The 24,720-nt window shown below is 33.3% G+C and overlaps 1 pseudogene; it reads right to left on the bottom strand.

The window, feature by feature from the left end:
- The window catches only part of LOC121986704, a 56,562-nt pseudogene extending 32,045 nt beyond the window's left edge, over positions 1–24,517 (bottom strand).
- Between the last annotated feature and the right edge of the window lie 203 nt (positions 24,518–24,720).

Genomic DNA, 24,720 nt, shown 5'->3' with positions numbered 1-24,720 from the left:
TAATTAGATATCATATACAAAAGATTCTAAATCCATTAGTGGGTATGTATTCACAATCGGTGGAGGAGCGGTATCTTGGAAATCCACAAAGCAGACATGCATAGCTCGGTCAACTATGGAATCCGAGTTTATAGCATTAGACAAAGCAGCTGAAGAAGCTGAATGGCTGCGGAATTTCTTGAAAGATATTCTGAGCTGGACGAAACCTGTGCCTGCCGTACTTATACACTGTGATAGTCAATCGACGATTGGAAGGGCACAGAGTAGTATGTATAATGGTAAGTCTCGACATATACGTCATAGACATAATACCATTAAGCAGTTGATCTTGAATGGAGTGATTGCAATCAACTATGTCAAGTCCAAAGATAATTTGGCAGATCCTCTTACGAAGGGGCTAAGTCGAGATCAAGTATATTGCTCATCGAGAGGAATGAGATTAAAAATCTATAACTAAAAATGACTGTAGCAGTAACCCAACCTTGTTGATTGGAGATCCCAAGATCTTGGTTCAATGGGACAACAAAGTTACAGAAGTTGTGTTACAGCACACGAGATATATTATCATTATCTCTATCCCAATCCTAGGATGAACTTGTGTTGTCTTACCACATGTAGTGAGGATAAGCTTATTCTTTTAATGACTTCTATACCTTTATAAGGTGGAGTATGGTAGGATACTTTTGATAGAAGTGTCACCTATGTGAGTGTGAAAACTGGTCGTTTCAATGAAACACTCATGAATCCAAGATGATATCCATGATCAAAACGGAACCAACCATGAGAACCCAAAGTAAGTGAGATAAATCTTTGTGTGGGTGTTATTGTCTTAGTATACACAAACAACTGAGTAGTTCAAGACATCACGTTCACTACGTAGCCTGGTATGCTCGATAGCATTCCACTACGGAAGGTTCAAAGCCACAAGCTATCTCTCCCGATGCATTGACTTATCGATTGAACTCTTCTTAGGTGATAACATGCATGCATTATTTTCCATTTATGTGGGGAATTGTTAAAAATTATAAATGAAAAAATAATTAAAAAGGTTTAAATGTTTTTTGGATGATTAAAGGGTGCATCTAATGAAGAGGTAGTATTCCTCTTAGGAAAGAATACGATCTACATCACCCATTTTGAAATGGATGGATGAGATCTAATTGAACCAAGAGGTTCTTATACCCTTTCATATATATAAATAAAGTCACTCACATACTCATTCATTCATTCACTCACTTCCTTCCAAGCAAAGCAAGCATTGCATTCTTGCATTGGAGAGTTCAAGAAGCTTTCTCAGTTCGGAGGTCTTACGATTTGTAGTGCTACTATCGCAAGATAAAGGTTGTTCTATCTTGTGAGATGATTGCCGTATTCCGCGAGCACCGTGTGCGGGACAAATTCATCTTAAGGAGATAGAGTCTAACTCTAGCCTCGACTTAGTCGAAAATAGTGATATACCATCATTATGCCTGCACTCAGTTTGCATCAACAATAAAGGGAGGCCAGATCCTTTGGTCCAGAATTTTCTGGACCAAAAGAGGCTCTATTCATTCATTGGATGGGTGGATTGGACCCCACCTGTTAAACAGATGGGATCTAGCCCATCCAACCAATGAATGAGCAAGGGACTAGGACTGGTCCAGGGATCTAAGACCAAAGGATTCTTGCCCCAATAAAGGACCCAACAAAATTTTCATATTTCTGTCAAATAAAGCATCCCATGTAACAAATGGCAATGTTCTTAATGTAACATTTACATTTTAACATAGTAATTATCCGATGGACTATTAAATCTGTTAATTCATAAAACAACATTCTAAATATATTAATTTGAAGAATATTAAAAAATATAAAAACAATAGAAAATATTATTAAATCAAAAAATCTTTTTTTAAACATCAATTAAGTGACCTTATATGGACTACAAACCTAAGATAAAAAAAAAGAAATAAATCTTAAAACAAATATAATTCATATCTAGTAAAGAAAATAAAAATATTCTAAAAAGAAAAAGAAAATTTTCTAACAAACTTTAGGGGTTTAACCATTTTTTATTTTCATTTATTTGGAAAACTCTCGTGTTTAGTTTGTATTTTTCATGTCCATTTTCTAAAAGAATCGATAAAATTTTTTATAAAATAGAAAATGTCTAAAAGTAATTTTTTATTTTCTAAAAAATGCACATTTTCTAGAAAATAAAAATAGAAAACATAAATCAAACACACCATTACAATCCTAAATACTTAAATGGTTAAAAAGTTAAAAATATAAAGATAGAAATTACTAAAAATATCTAAAATACTAAAATTATTTTAAATATTAAAATGGTAAAAATTATTAAAATAATAATAATAATAATAATAATAATACGAGAACTAAAAAAAAAGTTAAAACTTAAAAGTCACCTCTTATATTGAGAACTTAGCCTCTGTTTACTTAAAAGTAGGGAAATTATATCTGAGAACTTAGCTTATGTTTACTTGAAAGTAGCGAAATTAAAATAAGAGAGAACTTTTTTTTGTTGCGAACAATTTTCTATTATTTAGATGATTAAAAATTTAAAATTGATAGAAATCATATACCTTCGGTAGATAAATTTTCCTTTTATCTCCTCAGAATAAATCACGTAAATATCCCTAAACCCTTCCTTTTTCATTTCTGCCGAATCACAGACTTCTTCCTCCTCACTATGGACTCTCCTGCTTCCACCTCACTCGTCGACTCCTCCACTGAATCTCTGATTTTTCTCACCCACGGACTCCTCTATAAATATCTCAGGCTAATTTTGACGTGCTCAACCAAATCAAGTTAGGTCTTGTATATTTAATTCTTGTATCTAAGTATTTAGAAACTTCGGAACACAAAAAGTCAAATGAAAAACACAATTAACTAGAAGGATGACATGGGAAAGAGTCGACTGGCTCGGTGCGTCCAAGGGACGAGATGTTGTGAAAAAGTACGTTGACGAATGAGAAAGAACCGCGTGGTATTTCCAAGGGACGAGAAGTCGGAGTGGAATATTGTTCGAGGAGAAGGCCGGAAGATGGGTTCGGGTGAGCTCAATTCCGGATGGTCGAAATCATCCAAGAGAACAAAACTGGAATGGAGGAGAAATCGGATAGTCAACTTGTTGTTGACTATCCAGGCGCCTGGACCAAGTCCAAGTGCTGACTAGTTCGGGTACCTGGACCCCCTAGGCACCCCCGGGCGTCTCCCTGACGAGCTGTTGAGCGAGGGGCATCCAACTCTGATTAAGTATAGTCTTATGTTGGACATGCTTTAACATAAGTACATTCTCAACAATTGAGCTTTTAGGTGAAATATAACTCTGAGTAAGTGACTTCTCCAAAAGCTTCATTTAGAAATCATTTTTCACCATAAGACCATCGGTTCCTTCAAAAGTTAAACATGGTGACTAGAATAATTAGAATGATTCCTCAAGAAACTCAGGTTCCCCTTCGAACTTTTTCTTTTATTGGTGTCAATAAACTATTCGAAATACAACGGTGAGAAATCTGATTTGTTGAGCAAGAGTCAGATTAGAGTAGAGTGGTTTTCAACAGACACCATTCCTTAATATTTTCTTGGAGAAACAATTAGTGGACTAAATTAATCACTACAGAAATTATAATTATGAGATTCTCATAAACACCATTAAGTAACTTGATTTATGGATGACTCAATTTCAACCATTACAACTTTTATTAGTTTTTAATACCAACGATGATGAACTTATTATAGTAGTCTATTTTTATTATTTCTTTCCTCTTAAGCAATTGAGTTTTACTCTTATTTTTATCATTTCTATAACCACTTTCCATGTGAAAGCAGGGTTGAATCTCCTAGGAATAATTCCATGAAGAATAAAATTTCTTCACCTAAATATTACGTTTGGTAGGATGTAATCCACCTTATAATGTAATCAAGATTACATTACAAAATTTATTAATTTGTTTGATACAGTTTTAAATTTGTAATGTAATGTAATCTGGATTACAAAAGATAATGAAGTTTTATAATCTGAATTACAAAGCAAACGCCATGTAATCCGATTACATTACGAAGTCATCGTTTAACTGAAATTTAAATGTCAAATATACCTCTAGTGTTGGATCGTAGAAGTCGCTAGAACGGAGGTAAATAGCGATCAAAAATTCATTATCGAATTAGAGTAAGCAGCAGAAAAAGCATAAAACACAATGCTAACACGAACCAATTTTACTTGATTCGGAGCCTTCATTGACTCCTACTCTAAGGCCCGCACTCGTCAAGTGCTTTCGTTGGGCAATTCACTAGTAGTTTGAAAAGTGTTTACAAATGAAAGTATAAGAACTCGTTTAAAAAGAAAAAAATATACCGACAACAATTAAAAATAACTTGAGCCGCAAGTTGTCGGAGAAGCGTCGTCGCGTCGCAGGAGCAGAACGCAATAGAGTAGTCGTAGGAAGCAGTTGTTGTTCTTAGCTTTGGAGGTAGGCTCCTTTTATAGAAGTGCTCCAACCGCCTGGATCCCTTCCGGGCGCACAGACTGTGACATCAGCCCGGCCAATCAGCGCGCTCCATGTTGCTATGAGATAAGTTTTTTGCCTTTCGGGTGCTCGGACCACCATTTTCCAGAAATTCATTTTCCTATAAAAGATGTTAGTTTGAGGAAAAATAAAAATTAAACTACTTTGTAAAATAAAAGTTAGCACAAATATAGTAAAACAGAGTAATAATTAGATTCCATCTCACTAAGATCGGAATCTAGTCACGATCTCAACTTAGATTCTCGAAATGGTTCTAAGTTGGATCGACGCCTAAGTTCCCTAACTGGGAACACGTCCTCACCAAGTCACTCCCCTTCAGTGACTTACCTTAACTTACCTGCCAGACATTAGGTCAGCTCGTCGACTTGTCTGGACTTCGTGGCAGCTATCAGGTCAGCTCGTCGACCTAGCTGGAGTTCGTGTCAGACATCCGGTCAGCCCGTCGACCTGTCTAGACTTCGTACTAGCTATCCGATCAGTCCGTCGACCTAGCTGGACTTCATACCAGCTATCCGATTAGCCCGTCGACCTAACTGGACTTCGTGCCAGCTATCCGGTCAACCCATCAACCTATCTGGACTTCTCCTGCACACTCAATCAAGGTGTTAGATCACAATAAATCTAACTTAACCTACTTTGTCATTCATCAAAACCTGAGTTAGACCGTTAGTGCTAACTATACTAACAATCTCCTCCTTTTTAATGCAATGACAATCTGAGTTAAGTTAGTGAAAATATGCAAAAAGAATGGATAAATATAGGGCATGGTTTAAGTTAGTGTTATTACATAGGACATGGTTTAAGTTAGTATTATTTTGATGTTTGATGTTTCACTTAACTTAATCCACCTAACCCTCCCCTTTGACATTCATAAAAAAAAAACATAGATAAAAATTGGCTAAGTAAAGAAAGAAAAATTTTGATAATAGAAAATTTTCAGGTTTACTAGGGGAAGTTACTTAAAAAAACATAAGCTTTCAATTCAACATCTACTAATGTTTTTAAGATAGCTAAGTTTTGAAAGATAACTTTTGAACATATATTAAAAAAAACTACTAAATTTTCATAATTGTCAACATAGCTTAGTTTTTAACTTGAAAAATATTTTCAAAAGTGATTTTTGGAAAATATTAAGGAAAAAACTACTAACTTTGTAAGTTAACTTATTTTTGTAAGTTTAAAGTAATTTTCAAAAATAAGTTTACAAATTAAGTTTGCAAAATTAAGGTAAGTTTGCAAAATTAAAGTAAGTTTCAAAATAATTAAAAAAATTGAGTTTGCAAAAGTAAAGTAATTTTCAAAATAATTTTACTCAAGTATTTTTAAGGAAATGAAAAATATTTTCAAAAATAATTTTACAAAAATATTTTTAAAGAAGAGAAAATAACAAGTATGATAACAATTAATCCTCCCCTGAACCTGATAAAAACATTTAACGTAAGATTTTGAAAGTTTTCTTTTTAAAATTGAGGTAGTATTTTCAAAAAAGATTTTAAAGAGAAATTTGATAAGGAATAAAAAAAATCTACGGAATTTAATAAAAAACTTAAGGAAATAATTTTTAAGTAAATATTTAAAAAAAATGGATCTCTCCCTGAATTTGATACTTCCCCTAAATTTGATACTCCCCCTGAATTTGATATTCCCTCTTAATTTATTACTCTCCCTTAATTTATCTCTCCCCCTTAAGTTAACACTAAAGTTTGGGTATGTTAAATTTCAATGCCTTAACACATTTTTCTACCTAAGTGTTTTAGGGGATTTAGTAACCCTTATGTTTATAAAGTTTATTATTTACATAATAATTTTTATATACTTTCTTATATAAGTTTGATTAAAATAAGGTTATTTAAATTTATCCATAATAAGTTAAGAATTGATATGTTGAAGGTTCAATTTAAGTTAATCTTTAATTAAGATCAATTATGATTTAATTACGATAAAGTTAAGATTTTGATTAGCATTGAAATTAAGATTGATTGATGTAAGGTCAAGTCTAATTTAATTTAGTTTTTGTTTAATTTATTTTATTTTAATTTAATTTTAATTTTAATTTTTAGTTAAGTAGATTTTTAGTTAATTTAATTTAAATTTATTTTAGTTAATTTTAATTTTTAGTTAAATTGATTTTTAGTTAATTTAATTTAAATTTATTTAAGTTAATTTAAATATTTAATTTAAGTTAATTTTAAGTTTAAATTTAATTTTAAGTTTAAGTTTAATTTTAAATTTAATTTAATTTTAAATTTAATTTAATTTTTAGGTTTATTTTTTATTTTAGTTTTAATTTAAGTTTAATTTTAAGTTTTAAATTAAGCTTTAATTTTAAATTTAAATTTAAGTTTTAAAATAATTTAAGTTTTAAGTTATTTTTAAGTTTTAAATTTAGCATAATTTAATTTAATTAAATTTTAAATTAAATTAAATTTAATTTAAATTTTAGTTAAGTTAATCTTAAATTTAGTTTTTAATTTTAGTTTTAATTTTTATTAAGTTAGTTTAAAATAATTTTCAAGTTAAACAAAATTTTTTAAAGTTAAATAGTTTTAAAATAATTTTTTTAGTTAAAATAACTTTTTAAATTAAATTAAAAATAATTTTTTAATTTAAAATAAATTTTAAAATAACTTATAAGTCAAAATAATTTTTTAAAATAAAATATTTTTTAAAAATAATTTTTTATTTAAAATAAATTTTAGTTAAAATAATTTTATGTTAATATAATTTTGTAAAATTTAAAATAATTTTTAAGTTAAATTAATCTTTAATTTAAATTTTTTAAATTAAAATATATTTTATAATAATTTTAAAAATAATTTTAAAATAATTTTTATGTCAAAATAATTTTTTTAGGTTAGAATAAGTTTTTAAAAGTAAAAATAAATTTTTAGGTTAAAATAACTTTTTATAAGTAAAAATAATTTTTAAGTTAAATTAATCTTTAAAATATTTTTTTTAAGTTAAAATAAATAATTTGTAAGTCAAAATATATTTTTAAAATAATTTTTTTAAAAATAAATTTTTAATTTAAAATAATTTTCAGTTAAAATAATTTTTTAAAAGGTAAAATAATTTTTAAGTTAAATTAATCTTTAAAATAATTTTTAAGTTAAAATAATTTTTAAAAATTAAATAATTTTTTAAGTTAAAATGATTTTTTAAAACAATTTTTTTAAGTTAATATATTTTTTTTAAAATAATTTTTTAAGTTGAAAAATATTTTTTTTAAAAAAAAAATTTGAAATTGAATTTTTAATTTGATTTATTTTAATTTAACTTAATTTTAATTTTAATTTAATTTAATTCTAATTTATTTTAATTTTAATGTAATTATAATTTAATTTTAATTTGATTTTAATTCGATTCGATTCGATTTGATTTGAAATCTTTAGTCATCTCACCCGATCTCTGTTTTCAATCTGGGAAACCTATAGTTTTTGTGAGATGAAGTTAAGTTCAATTTTTATGATTTGGTTTAGCTTTATGTTAGATTCAGGTTTAGCTTTGGACTAAACAAACAGACATTCTTTGAATAAACTTCTGGACTATGGTGAGTCACTTTGACATCATTAGAGTAACCATGCCTTCGAGGTTTTTCAAATAGTCCTATCCACTGAACTTAGTACAAAGCCTTGGTCTAACTAATTAGGATCCGTAAGGAATAATTTCGGTTAGTTCCACTAAGCCAAATGCACCAGGTCGAAGTCATATCTTCCTAGACATGCATAGACAGAGTTTCCCTAATGTTCTATCATCCAAAACTTCACCAGTGTCGTAGTTCAAGGTAAACTTTTGTCCCTTTTTAACTAGTCCTAATTACCCTGTCAAGTAGGTTAGTTTTGGAGGTGCCAGCTATTCTAGAGCATCCCCCTGAATTATTGATTTGTATTTTTAAGTTTTAGTTTTGGGTTTATATCTATTACTTTATAATTGAAATTGACTTGATGATAATCTGATGTTGGGTAGGTTCTAAAATTGTTTGATTTTGGTTTAGTTGGTCTAAGTTTGTGTTTTAGCTTTTGATTTGGTTTATCTGATTTTATATAATATATTTTATCTTTGGGTATATAATATTGGTTAATACCTACTTGCGTGGTTAAGCACGCTTTCGGAACTCAAGCTTTAGTTTGTTGTTTATGTTGTGTTATTAGTGATATAAATGATTTATTTGAATTTGACTTGTATCCAAGTCCAGATTTATTGTAAACAGCCGTTTGACTGTTTAAGATAAGATCTAAATTTTTAGATCTAGTTGTAAATTTTTCAAAAAGCCCTTTTAGTTTTTTAATTTCAGTTTTTAGTGTTGAATTTTTCTCCTCAAGTGTTAGAACTTGATTTGGATTTGATTTTTCAATTTGTTCCTTGAGTTGTTGGTTTTCCTCATGGAGCATTTTATTTTGATTTTCTTATTCGGTTAATTTTCTATTCAAACATGAAATAATCTTAAAAAACTTTTTGCTTAAATAGAAATTTACCTCATCGGGACCTTCAGAAACGAGTACGGACTCGTGGTTTGATTCAGGTTCAGGCCTGTCTTCTGATTCGTCCTCCGATTCTGATTCATGGGCTATCAGCGCGAGGTGGCTTTGGTCCTTTTGCTCTTCGACTTCTAGGTCCTCTGAAGACGAATCATCCTAGGTCGCTTTGAGTGTCTTCTTCTTGGTTGTCTTTGACTTGTCGTTCTTCAATTTTGGGCACTCGTTCTTATAGTGACCCTTCTTGTTGCATCTGAAGCAGGTCACGTTTCTTGATTCAGTTGTGGAGTTGATCTTTTACAGGTCTTTTCTGTTGAAGTTCTTCTTTCTCCTGGTGAACATCTTTCTTACCAAGTTCACCAGGTACTCTTCATCTTCTGAATCTTGGTCAGACTCATCTTCAGGTTCAGGCTTGGTCTTTGTCTTTTCCTTGGAGGAACCTGCAAACAGAGCGATACCTTTCTCGGTTCTGGCATTAGTTTGCTCGTGTAGCTCAAGTTCACAAAACAGTTCATCTAACTTTAACTTAAAAAGGTTTTTCGAAATCTTGTAGGCATCCACGATGGATGCCCACAATGCATTTCGAGGAAACACGTTTAGAGCGTACTTGATTAAATCGCGGTTCTCCATCTGATGGTCGATAGCGTGAAGTCCGTTGAGGATGTCTTTGATCCTCGCATGGAGCTGACTTGCCGTTTCTCCTTCCTGCATTTTAATATTAAATAATTTATTTAAAAGAAGGTCTCGTTTGGTTACCTTGGCGTTGTTGGTTCCCTCGTGTAGTTCGACGAGCTTGTCCCATAGTTCTTTTGCGCTACATGATGTATGTATGATATGACATGGTATTTTTGTGTTTTTCATAATAAAGCATGAATGCAAAAATGATGTCCTGGCATATGATGGGCAAACAAAGCAAGGTAATTTAGCTTAAATAAAATACCTAGCTTTTCTATCTAAGTGTCGTTAAATCCTTAGCTAAACCTAAAAATAATCCTAGATTGCCCCTTATCTACTCATGAAAATGCCAAAATCCAAATTGGCATTTCTTTATCCCATAATTAAATTATGTCAATTAAAATTAAGTATAATCCTCAAATCTTTGGCACATTTTACTCGTCCAAAGAGTAAACACTTTAAATTAAGGCTTAGATTTGCCTTTAAATTCCTAAGAAAATATCAAAACCCCAACTTGGTATTTCTTATGTTTTCCCAATTTGTGCCAATTTAAAATAAAATCAAGATTTTTAAATTATGGCACATTTTACTCTTTTAAAGAGTAAATGAACATCCACTTCATTTTCAAAGGTTAATAATAACCTTGAAAATGCTCTTCAAGTGTCAACTTCATCAAAGTTGGGTTAACTACCCTTCCAATTTGAGTTGACACTCTCTAATCTATCTAAAGGGTAGAGAAATGCTCCTAGGAACCCAAAATCTATTGGTGCTCCTTGGATGCTCTAGGTACTCACTAGGGATAACTTCCCTAGATACCTTCCTAATGACCTTGTTAGGCTTCTTAGAAGCCTTGGTCACCTTTTCTAGGTCAACTCTAGGGATTTCTTCCCTTGTGACCTTCTTAATGACTTTCTCAGACTTCTTTGAAGTTTTAGTCACATTTGTCACAAAAATACTCTTAGGGATAACTTTCCTAGTATTTTTAACTTGACCACTAGACCTAGACTTGGTTCCATAGCTATATGGAATCTTATGGTAAGAAGTTACATCCTTCTTAGCCTTTGGTTTGTAACCCAAATCTCTATGACTATAGGATGACTCTTGTTTCTCTAAACCTAGGTTTTGATTCTTGGACCCTTGTGTTTAATTTTTGATTCTTTTAAGGGTCCTCTCCAATTTATCAAGTCTTGACCTCAAAACTTGATTTTCTCTCCATAATACCTCAACCTTAGTTTTTTCACTAACACCTTGATTTTTATTTTTCTTAGGCAAATACCTAGAATCCTTAGAGTTATTTTCTAAATTATTTTCTACCATTCTAACCTTAGGTTAAGTGGTTTTAGCATGATAGGCTACATAATTCTCCTTAATTATATCATGGTTCCTATTTTTATGGTAAATAGCATTAAAATGATATAAACTAGAATTGACATACTTTTTACCATAATTTAAGGGGATAGACTCAATAAATGATACCTTGGGTTTTACCTTGGAAGCTCTCCCTTGACTTGTGCTTCCTCCCTTGACTTTGACCACCTTCTTCCCCTTTGGACATTGACTCCGATAATGCCCTTTTTGTTGACACAAGAAACACGCAATGTGTTCCTTGCTCTTCTTTGTTGTGGGGGCAGTCTCTTTGGGCTTCTCCTTGCCCTTAGGTGACAATTGACCATTCTTCTTGGCCAATTTTGGGCACTTGCTCTTATAATGCCCATGTTCCCTACACTCAAAACAAATAATATGATTTTTATTTTTAATTAACATAATTATACCTTCATGTGTAGGGATGACACTTGATCCTCCATTTGATGTCTCTTGATTTTTGGAGGATGCATCATCTTCTTCTCCGTTTGACCCGGATATAGAAGCTTCTTCTTCTTCTTGATCCGGTGTCAATGAAGATCTCTCCCCCTCAATCCTAGAGGTGGAGGCTTCTTCATCTTCATCTTGTACATGGAACAAGTAATATGCTCCTTCCTTGCTCTTTTGGTTGCATTCCCTTGAAGATGAGTCTTCTTGGACTTCCTCTTCAGAAGTTGAGCATCTCTCAACTTCGGAGTCCTCTTGCTCTTGTTCTTGATCCACTGAGTCACCCTCTTTAGATCCTTCTTAATTTGGTATAGTGGAGGGGATCTCATGAATCTTTGCCAATTTGCTCCAAAGTTTCTTGGCATCCTCAATTCTCCAATTTGAGCCAAAATATTATTTGACAATAAATTAACCAATAGCTTGGTCACTTTGTCATTTGCCTTGCTCCTTTGAATTTGCTCTTAGCTCCACTTGCTTCTCTTGAGGATCTTGCCTTTTGCGTTTCTTGGAGCTTCGAAGCCTTCCATTAGAGCAAACCATTGCTCTATCTTCATCATCAAGAAATTTTTGATTCTTGATTTCCAAGAATCGAAGCTTGTCATAGTGAATGGTAGAGGCGCCCTCATGTCGAATCTGAGTCCATCTCGGAATTCCATCTTGAAGTTGAGATCTCACTAAATTCTTTGACTTGATGAATTTTGCTTCAACTTCTTCACCCTTTAGCTTTGTTGCCCCTTCCGACGATGATTCCGGTGAAGAGCAATCTCGCTCTGATACCACTTGTTAGGGTCGAAATGTACTAGAGGGGGGGCGTGAATAACTCATCGTGCGCTCGTCATCTTGCTTCTTGGTAATGATAGGCAGCAAAAAATACAAGAAACAAAAATACAACGCTAACACAAAGGATTTACTTGGTATCCACCTCAAGAAGAGGTGACTAATCCAAGGATCCACACACGACACACACTCTCCACTATGAAAACACTCCTTTACAGTAACTACCGAAGGCGAAGAAGCCCTACAACACTCTCAGTACAAGAAGAAAGAAAGGGAAGCAAATACAATTAAAATCTTACAAGATTTCCACTTAAAACCCTAACCCTAGCTTCTTCTTCTTGTCGTAGATCGCCTCTTGACTTGGACGTGCACAAGCACTTGCCTCCAAGAACCTTCAAGAACTGGCGGTGAGAGCTCGGAGAAGTTGTTGTGAGGATCGGAGATGAATCGCAGCTGTAGCCGTGTAAGCCTTTTGAAGAAGAACGCTCGCCAATGGATATAATTTACGCTAATGGTCGGATCCCAATCGATTGGGGAGGCTTTGGATCGATCGGTCCTCCGTATGCTGCAAACCCTAGCTGCTGCCATCTTTGGCCACCACAATCGGGTCCCGTCGCCACATCCATCTTACTTCTTATTCTGCTGCGTCTTTGGTGCTCTAGTAGTACCACGCCTCGTAAGGATACGATCCGCGACAAAAATAGAATTTTACATTTATCGATCCTATATTCCACGAGGGAATGTACATGTAATCTAGATCGAAACAAAAATGTAAAATCTTAATAACTAATACAGCTCCTATTGTATTTAATATTACAATCATGCACACACAATAAAATGCCCTTGACATGTCCAAGGGTCCAATCACACACAACAACCATAAGCCATAATAGTTAGAGCTTGCAACCACAAAGTTAGCACATCCTACTATTATCCTACTTAAATTATATATGACATGTGCATAATTAACAGAAAACTAAAACACACAGAGGCAAACCCTAGCTCTGATATCAATTATTGGTTGGTCCTAGGAAGATCGTACCGGTTCCACTGTACAAAAATTTTGTACACGTGTCGAACCTTTCCTAAACAACCTATTGTGTTCTTTAGAAGTTAAATTAGGAATCACAAACGGAACTTAACATTATTGATTCCAAATTTAACTTATCTGTTCTTAATGGTTTAGATTTGGATCGCAAACGAAACTTAACACTATTGATCCAAATCAACCAATGTTATAAAGTTAATTAAATAATTATTTCTAAAATCGGCTCCTAGGTCAAACATGGCGAGGCACTAGGCCTTCTTGGGTATGAGATCATCCACCACTACCTCGACAAAGCCTTTAATAGAAATTTAATATTTAATTTCCTAAAATAACATTAGGTTTAACCGAAAAGAACAATCGAATCACAAATTTGAAAAATAAAAAAAAAACACAACTCGAATTACAAATTCGAAAAACTAGAATCTAATGCCTCTTGTGTTTGGAATTCATACAAAGAAAAATAACTAGCATGATGCGGAAAATAATTACTAGTTATACCTTTTCTTTGTATGCTAATAACCTCGAGATCTTCTGCCATATTCCTCGCCTCGCCTTGGACGTCGTGTGGGCGACGATCCTCCAAGATGAACACCACCCAAAAGCTATCTTTCTCCTTCTCTAAAATCCGGCCACCACCACAAGAGAACAAAAGAGAGCTAGGGGAAAAGAAGAGGGAGAGGGTTGGCCACAAGAGGGAGCACCAACTTGAGAATAAGAATTGATAATGCATGAGGCCTCCTCCCCCCTTCTTTTATATTATTTGCCCAAGGTAAATAAGGAAAGACTTTTTATAAAAATTAAAATCTTCCTCTTGTTTTTCCTTTTCCCCTTTTATTTTTCTTTTTCTTTCCTCTTGATTGATTCAATCATTAATCATTGATTCAATTGATTGAATCATGGATGATTGGATGCTTTTAATGGCTGGCCCCTTGCTTGGACACCAAGCAAGGGTGGTCGGCCACATCATCATCAAGAGAAATAATTTTTTATAAAATTTTATAAAGAAGAAATCCTCTTATAAAATTTTACAAGCTTTCTTTCCTTATGTGGATGTTAAAAAAGGAAAGTTTTGAAAAATTAAAACAAACTTTTAAAATTTAAAACTTCTCTTCTAAAATTTTATTTTTTAACATGGTTACAAAAAAAGAAAGTTTTAAATTTAAAACTCTTTTTTAAAAAACCATGGGGATGGTTAAATAAGGAAAGTTTTAAAACTTTAAAACTCTCTTTTAAACCATGTGACCTAATTTAAATAAGGAAAGTTTTAAATTTTAAAATCTCTCTTTTAAACTTGTAGTTATCTACAAAGAGAAGATTTTAAAAATTCAAAACACCCCTCCTAATTTGAAATATAGTGACCGACCCCTCCTTTGCTTGGGCACCAAGCATAGGGTCGACCCTCTTGAGGAGATGGTGGCCAACCCTTGGCTTGGTCACCAAGCCTTGGGCCGACCCCCTTATTGGACACCGAGATGGACTTTTATTTGGATGGACTTGAGGCTTTAATGAGGCTATGACAGGGACCTAGAGGAGAAATTGGTTTTGGCCTTTCGATGAGCTTGAGTATCCCGTGTTCGCCCCGAACACACAACTCAAGTTGATCAACAATAACTCATTCCACTAGAGAGTTATTATTGCACTACCGCACCAATTCCAAATTACATTATGGGCTCCTTCTCATCATGAGTGTGTTAGTCTCCCTGTGTTTAAGATATCGAATGCCACTAATTAATTGAGTTACTGACAACTTATTTTAATTAATGTCTTAGTCCAAGAGTAGTACCACTCAACCTCATTGTTATGTTGGACTAAGTCCACTTGCAGGGTTTAACATGATAATCCTTATGAGCTCCTCTTGGGGGCATTCTCAACCTAGATGACTAGGACACAATTTTCTTTTATAATCAACAACACACACTATAAGTAATATTATTTCTCAACTTATTGGGCCTATTGATTTATCGAGCTAAATCTCACCCTTTGATAAGTTAAAGAAATAAATACTAAATATATATGCTTGTTATTATATTAGGATTAAGAGCACACACTTCTATAATAACTAAGGTCTAGTTCTTTTATTAAGTCAGTATAAAAAGAACTTACCTAATATGGTCCTACTCAATACACTTAGAGTGTACTAGTGTAATTTATTAGTCAAGATAAACTAATACCTAATTACACTACGACTACTCCAATGGTTTGTTCCTTTTCATCTTAGTCGTGAGTAACTGTTTATAATTTATAAAGAACTGATAACACGATCTTCTGTGTGTGACACCACACACCATGTTATCTACAATATAAATTAATTGAACAACTACACTTAACAAATAAATGTAGACATTTGACCAATGTGATTCTTTTATTTCAAAAATAAATGTTTACAAAAGCTAGACTTTTAGTATACACTCTAACACATAACATCACACACATCACATAAAAGCATACACATCACAACACATAAAGGCAATAAATATGAAAACATAATTTTTCAACTATTATGGCCTCATCCATAGCTGTCCTCCGTATGCCGCTAACCCTAGCCACTGCCAATCCTAGCCGCCGACCCTAGGGTTTATGTCATTACGTCCTTCTTGCTTCCTTTTCCGCCGCGCCTCTGATCCTCAAGGTAGCATCACGCATAGCAAGGAGACGAGCCGCAACAAAATAAAATTTTACATTTATCGATCCTATATTGCACGAAGGAATGCACATGTAATCTAGATCAAAATGTAAAATAAACTAATACATCTCCTGCTGTATTTGATAATTACAATCATGCACACACAAAATGCCCTCGACATGCCCGAGGGTCCAAATCACATACAAACACAATAGACCATAATAGTTGGAACTAGGATGCCTGCAACCACAGAGTTAATCTATTTTGCATATCCTACTATTATCCTACCTAAATTATATATGACTAGTGCATAGTTTAACCGAAAACCAAATACACAAAGGCAAAAACCTTGCTCTGATACCAATTGTTGGCGCTCGGAATTCCGTTCTGTGTAAACCTCTGTACAAAAATTTGTACAATGACAGAACTATTCCTAACAAACCATATGCTTGATCAAACATGTGTTTAATCAATCAAGCAAGTTCTTGATTGATCAAAACGCACCTTGATCGAAGCACAAGATCGTAGCCTCTTGTGTTGGTATTTCAGGATCCATACAAAGGAAAATAACTAATTGCGCTGTGGAATAAGAATTAGTTGTACCTTTCTTCGTAGATAAAGACCTCTTGATCTTCTGCTGTATTCCTCTCCTCTTCTTGGACGTCGTGTGGGCGACGATCTACCAAGACAAATCACTTGAACCTTCTTTTGTTTCCAAGCCACCTACCACCAAAAGATGCAAAGAAAAGGGTGCCTCCTCCTTCTTCTCCTCCAAACCGCCTACCACCTAGGGTGGTTCTTCTCTTCTTCTTCTTCTCCTCCAAGCTCTGGCCACCAAGGGAGATATATGTCGGCCCTAGAGGGAGGAAAGGGAGGAAGAGATGAGAAGTTGGGGTGTCGTCCCTAGGAGGAAGAGAGGAGGTAGGCACTGACCCTAGGGGAAAAGAAAAGAGAGAAAAGAAGAGATGAGGTGTCAGCCACAAGCAAGGGAAAACAACTCAAGAGAGATTAGATTATGGTGGCATGATCTCTTCCCTTTTTATAACCTTTGGCACCAGATAAAAGAGGAGAAATATTAACAGAATTTTTATTTAGAAAAAATCTCTAGGAAAGAATTAACATAATTCCTTTTAGAAAATTTTCTTAGGAAAGAATTAATATAATTCATTTTAGAAAATTTCTAAGAAAGAATCAACATAATTCTTTTTAGAAAAATCTCTAATTCTGTTGAGAAAAAATCTCCCTTTTTTTTCTTTCTTTCTTTTCTTTTCTCTTCCTTTTCTTTTCTTTTTCTTTTGGTTTGGTCGGCCCCTTGCTTGGGCACCAAGCAAGGCTTGGCCGACCCCTTTCTTGGGTAGAAAACAAAATCAAACGAGTGAATGCGAGGCTATGTAGAGGCTATAACAGGGACCGAGAGGAGGAATTGGTTTTGGCCTCCTGATGGACTTGAGCTTCCTATGTTCGACCCGAACACCCAACTCAAGTTCATCAATAATAACTCATACCACTAAAGAGTTATTATTGAACTACTGTAGCAATCCCATATTACAATATGGGCTCCTTCTTATCATGAGTACGTTAATCTCCCTGTGTTTAAGATATCGTATGTCCGTTAATTAAATGAGTTACTGACAACTCAATTAATTAACATCTAGCTCCAAGAGTAGTACCACTCAACTTTATTATCATGTCAGGCTAAGTCCACCTGCAGGGTTTACATAATAATCCTTATGAGCTCCTCAAGGAGACATCATCAACCTAAATAAATAGGACACAGTTTCCTTTTATAATCAACAACATATCATATAAATGGTACTATCTCCCAACTCATCGAGCCTATTGATTTAATGAATAACTCTCACCCATTGATAAGTCAAAGAAATAAATACTAAGTATACGTGTTTGTTATTATATCGAGATTAAGAGAACACACATTCATAATAACAGAGGTTCTGTTCTTTTATGCAGTCTGTATAAATCGAACAACCTCAAATGGTCCTGCTCAATATACACATAGTTTACTAGTATAATTTTACAGTCAAGACAGACTAATACCAAATTATACTACAACCGTTCTAATGATTTGTCCCTATTCATCTCGGTCGTGAGCTATTATTTATAATTTATAAGGAACTGATAACATGATCTTCTATGTGGCACCACACACCGTGTTATCTACAATATAAATTTAATGAACAACTATATTAACATATAAATATAAAATGTAACATTTGACCAAAGTGATTCTCATTTCAAAATATAAATGTTCATATAAAAAGCTAAGCTTTTAGTATACATTCTAACACTAAGGGTGTGTTTGGTTCGGGGTTATTCTTGATAACCTTGGTTATCCATCCAAAGTTACCAACAAAAACCTTGTTTGGTTTAGGTATTTGATGATTCCTAAGTAATGTTACATGCCCGACACGTCAGCAAAAGGGTTATGCAGCCCAGAATCGGAAAACCTCAGAAAACTAAGGTTTTTCTTGATTCCGGGGTTAACGATTTTTTTTTACTAAAAATACCCTCCGATAAGAAAAAACATGAAAAAAAGAGGAAAAATGTAAAAAAAATATTAAAAAATAAAAAAAATGTTTTAAAAATTTAAAAATTTTAATTTTTTTAAAAAATAAAAATTTTAAAAATAAAAAATAAAAATTTTAAAAATAAAAAATAAAAATTTTAAAAATAAAAATTTTAAAAATAAAAAATAAAAATTTTAAAAATGTTAACAAATTTTAAAATTTTTTTAAAAAATAAAAAAATATTTATAAAAATTTAAAATTTTTGAAAAATTTAAAAAAAATATATAAAAATTTTAAAATTTTTAAAATAAAAAATAAAAAATAAAAAATAAAAAAAATAAATAAAAATTAAAATTTAAAAAATGTAAAAAAAAATAAAAAATATAAATATAAAAAATATAAAAATATAAAAACATTAAAAAATAAAAAAATACATAAACAAATAAAAAATATACAGGAAAACGAAAAATAAAAAAACATTAATAAATAATAATAATAATAATAATAATAATATTATTATGTATAGTTGGTTTTGTAACTGAGGGTAATACGGTAAAATATTAAACTAGGGTATTCATTAAAATCTTCAAACAAACAAGTTTTTGTTGCATTACCTAAGTTGAACCAAACAACATTTGGTTATGTTTTATTCCCTATAACCTTGGTTATGTGATTACTTGCTAATCACATAACCAAGGTTATACATGATGACTTGAACCAAACGCACCCTAAGTACCTTCTCCAAGTCCTAGCTTCAGCAACTTGCAAATTCAGCCTCATTACAGAGTGAATAACTGTGCTGGCTGCAAAGGGATTTACGAAGAAAGCCTAGCTCTCAGCTCAGATGCCACCGCATCAATCAACTCTTCGATGTTTAGATACTTTTCTCAAGTGATGCTGAGCAAACATGCACTTTAATTATAAAACATGAAAAGAGTTGTTGCTCGAGCAATTGTAGTAGATAGAAGCTAAGAATACCAGGATCCATGAATGAGAAGCGCTAGATCTTTTGTCATCTTCCTAGATTCAACAGTTCCTGATGGATGTAAACATGTTACAATCTTTATGATCGTTTCAGAAGTTTTGTTTCATGCTTTTGAGTTTGTGGCAGATACACAGGGTGACTTACTATTATAGTGGCTTGAACATATAATCTCAAGCTGTCGACTGTTGCAAGCCGATTTCCCGAGCTCTTTTCAAATGTTGTTGGTGGTTGCATGAATCGAGCAGAGTAACGAGTTGTCAAGTGCTCTGTTGAGAGTCGGCGATGAGCCCCCACTTGAATGCAAGCAGAGTCGGTGCTTTAACACTTCTGAGAGTCATCGACCGGATGCCTAGAGCTACAGCACAATACCGAGTGGATGTCGAGTCCTGCAGAATGCAATCTTCTTAAAACACATTTGTCCCCTCCAACAATGCTCAGAGGTTTTTATGGGCGTTTATTTTCCAGAATAAAATAGTAAGATCACGAGCTCAATTAAGCACTAGTTGTCGTGGTGATCTGAGCTAATACCTAACAGTTATCACTGTACAACCAAGCAAAGAAGTACACGACAGCAAGAGAAGAAGCTTACCGACCAAAAAAATGTACGATAGTAAGAACAAGAGGGAGGGATTGCTTCAGAACATATTACACTTCTCAATCTTCTTCAATCTCTATCCCCTACTTTACTTGCTCCATCTACTCCCATCTACTCATATATAGGAGAGTAGCATTGGAGAGCAAGTAAGCTTTCCAAAGCTTGCTTGACGTGTCATGTTCTCTTCAACCAAGCTTTGCTTGATCAACAAGCCATGTTTGGTTTGCTCAACAAGCCATATATGACTTCACACAAGTCATCTATGTGTCAACAAGGCAAGCATTGCTTACTTGTGAAGAAACCCACGTGGTAATGCCACTTGTACTTGAGTTCTCGAAAGAGACAAGTGATAGTTCCTAGCTGATCTATATGGACACATAATGTCTTGACCGGTCCTTTATGAGCAATAGGGTTCACATAAGAACCCTTGGGTTGGTACAATTCGGGCCCCGAATTCTCACCTCTTTTGCTCCAAATTTCAGCCATAATATCTCCCTTTCGCTGTGAGACTATCAACTCACAAGTCGCATTTCCATGCAAATTTTCTAACAATCCCCCATATAAATAGAAAAACAAGAATTTGTGATAGCCATCGACAATTAAGTTGAGTATAGGATAGGTAGGTGTTACCTTTTGAACCTTCCCTTATAACAATTTGTTTGTTCACTATCTGATTAGTAGATGCGATATTTTTGAACTGTTTGTCTGCTAGTGTAAGCATTGACAGATCTTACCTAGGACTCTTCCTGATATAGCTTAGGTCTCATGAGTGTATTCCTTGGCCATGGACACGCTTAGTTCTGTGAGAATCACTTAGAATTATACCTCCATTACTTTTTGAAGTAGTCTCACTTCTTTATCACATAGGTGATCTCCTAAGAGTAAATGCTCTCCTATGATCATTAAAAGTGCAACGGCTTATCCTACATCCGGTCACTATTTCCTCAGGTTATCATCCATAGTGATTGCCTAGTTAGTTATAGTTAGGTTGTCCCTTTGAAGCTAGTTCATGGGATCTCCAATCAACATAGGTTGAGTTTCCTTTGCATTGAATGCTGGCATCAACATGTATCTCAAGTCCATTCCTTCCAAGGAGCTTGCAACTAACTCTCGAGTTAATCCTTTGGTTAGCAACTCCACTAAATTACCTTTGATCGTATATAGTCAATAGTGATAATCCCGTTGAGAGTAGTTATCTAATGATATTATGTTTATGACATACATGTCTAAACTTACCATTATATATATGGCACTGTGCCTAATCAATTACTGATTGATTATCGCAATGTATGAATATTGTTAGCACAAGTTTCAGTCATCGTGAAACATCTTTTAAGAATTGTTGTAATCATTCAACCTCTTCACCACATTTGCTAAGAGCTATAAAATCATATTCCATCGTGAATCTAGTTATTATGATTTGCTTAAACAATTTTTACAAAATGACTGCACCTCCCAAACTGAAGACATATCCACTGTAGACTCAGGGTCTTGCATATCAGATATCCAATTTACATCGCTATATCCTTTGAGCATAGGAGGATATCTGGTATAGTGTAGTCCATATTCACGAGTATACTGTAAGTACCTTAGTACTCATGTTATTCTTGTCCAGTGGTCAATAAAAGGATTACTTGTATATCTACTCAATTTATTAACTATGTGGACTAAGTTTGGTAATGCACAACTCATCAAGTACATCAGAATTCTAATCACTCATGAGTACTCTATCTGAAAGATACTTTCCTTGTGATTTCTTGATAGATGTAGACTCAGATCTATTGGCATTTGTGTCAATGTATTATCACCCTTATTGAACCTCTCAAGAATCTTGTCCATATAATGGGATTGACTTAGAACAAGTTCTTCTGATCACTACACCAAAAATATTAAAAGACAACGGTTAAAAATCGTTGTCGTAGGCCCTTTAAAACCGTTGTAATTGGCAGTGTTGTTAAAAGTAGGGGGCTACGACAACGGTTTTAAACCGTTGTCTTTGAATGAAAAGACAACAGTTTTACAACGGTTTAAAACCATTGTTATTTAGAGCATTTTTACTGCTAGTTACAACCATTTTTGGGGCTACGACAACGATTTTTAACCGTTGTCTTTGAGTGTGATAGACAACAATAACGATTTTAAACTGTTATCTTTTAAATTATTATCTTTTAATACAAATATATCAGATTTTAATTTAAATATATAATAAAGAATCATAATCAAGAAAGAATATTCCCCACATCAATATCATTCAAAATGTTACTTATACAAGAATTACAATCATAAAAGAAAAAACATGTCTCATATTCAAATAAAATTTATCCCAATACAAATAAACAAATAAACTCCATTTGCAACTAATGAACAATAGCCAAAAGACTAGAAACTTGTGACGGTGGTTCATGTCATGTAGGATTGCACTTAATTATTGTCAACCCAAGTCCCATCACAATCTTCAACTTGTAGGATTTCATTAGAATCCTCTTTCCATCTTGCTGATTCTTTCATGCCAACTTTTTCCAATATTGTTGATCATTAGTTCCATAATAAATCTAGTCTTCCCCATACCAGCTCCATCAAAAAGTCCAATCTTTCTACCCCTTTGATAAGACACTAGGAGATCAACAACCTATTGATATTAAAATAAATACACTATTATATGTACGAAAAAACTTGTTCTGAAAAAATAATAAACACACATGTTTTTACAACAGTTACCTGAATAAGTACATCATACAAAAGGTATTAGTTGTGAGATGAGTTACTTGAATGCTTGCATGGCTGCACAAGTAGAAGTCAAATTCAGTAGGATGGCCTATCTTAGAATCGACAACAATCCCTGGAATTTCAAGGATGGAAAGCTCCATTGAGAAAACAAGGTTTAAAAAAAATATACAAAATAGAATTGTCTTGAAAATGATGCATCCATGCTATCAACTAAACTAACTAGGCAATATGTTTCCACTCTTATCAACAAATTGGTGGTCACCGTGATTGTTAGCAAACAGTATAGTGTGATGACATTTTTGGACCACCACAAAAGTCACTGGAGGTTGATAGTTTGGTTCTAGAGAGGCACAGGCTTGAAACACAAATGGAATGTTGAGTACAAAAACATTGAAATAAGAATCATAGTATAAATTCTTGGAAAATTTACTTTTCTGATCGCATCTAGTTCATATAGTAGAACTTGATAGAATTGACCCTCACTCACTCCATCCCTGAATGTACAACTTGCTATATTAATCTAAACAATCAAGTATTTTTTAAGTCTTCCAAATATTCATACCTGTAGAATATAATCCGTTGAGGATTTTATCTAGTAGCCTTTTTGAAGGAAATAATTAGCTCCCTAGATATTGCATGGTAGATGTTCTACTTAGGCAGGTAAATTGGAAAAGAAAACCAACATTCTATTTAAAACTGATTTTAGATTATATTTAATACTTTATCATGCCACCAATAAGAGTTCCTTGCTGAGAATCTTGCTAGACCTTAAACATATCTTGAATTAATTCTTGACGGGACTAAGCATGTACAGACCAATCCAGCATATTTTGTCACCTCGAGCCAGTATTAAGACACAACAACCTTACAAACCAAATATAATCAAGATAGTAAGGATATATCAAGGCAACTATACATAGAGCAAGAAATGAAGATTGACAAAATTATTTACAACTATGATAGAAGGGCTAGAATCTTCCCCAGGATGAGGATGTGTTACGTCAGCACCAAATATTATAGTTGGTTGGTCGCTAACAAGAGGAATGCGCCTTGACAATGCATCGATAAGAACTGTGTCCCTTCCTCCAACCTATGAATCAAGCCTTAGTAACACAAAGCAGAACAAGAAAAATAGATCCACCTTCCACGTACTCACCTTTCCATTGATCTAGAGGCCAACATTGGCAAGGTACTATTTACTCATCCTGAAAACATGCTTTGTCAAACAACATTATGAAACTAAACCAAGGCAGTCTCACATATCTACTTTTGATCACCTGTAATAACTATGACATATAATAATAAAGCGAACAAGGAAAGGGAAAAAAATTAAAGCTAAAAGGTTCAACCAATTGATATTTGTCAACAAGCAAAAATATCAAGTTGTGCACAACACTTTGCTGTGAGACAACAAATAAGTAAACAGAAATTATATACGTAGACAGTTTCTCTAATTTAATCCTAGACCACTAAAAGAAGTAAACAAAATTATATACGTAGTCGAATGAATAAGTCATGTTCTTGCATTAAAGAAAATGTTATCTTTCACATAATCAAATAAAACAGATGCAATGTGTTAACGATTGTTGCTCGTGAAACTTAGAAGCAAGGAAAGGCCTAGTCAAAAGAGAGCAAGGAGTCATGATCAGAGAGCACCGAACCAGACGAAAGCTTATTGTGTGCATTCTGAAATGCATTTGATATCTTAGGTAGTTCAACCCAGCGGACTGTTCTAGCAGCATTTTCCATTCACTCGAAAGGATTCTCTATCTGTAAAGTTGAAAGATCATCAACTAGCTATAGAATGCAAGTAATCATTCCAAGAAATTTCAGCAGAAACATCAACAATCTTACAATCAGGGGCAGCGATCTATAAAAACGATGGCTTTTTTGTCGTCCTTCATATGTCAAGATGCTATAATCTGAACCAGAAGTTCTAATATCTAAAAACT

Source organism: Zingiber officinale, chromosome 5B (assembly GCF_018446385.1).
Source record: "Zingiber officinale cultivar Zhangliang chromosome 5B, Zo_v1.1, whole genome shotgun sequence".
In the NCBI taxonomy this organism is placed as follows: Eukaryota; Viridiplantae; Streptophyta; class Magnoliopsida; order Zingiberales; family Zingiberaceae; genus Zingiber; species Zingiber officinale.
The sequence above is the reverse complement of the archived record's forward strand: the minus strand, read 5'-3'. Positions and strand labels throughout refer to the sequence as shown.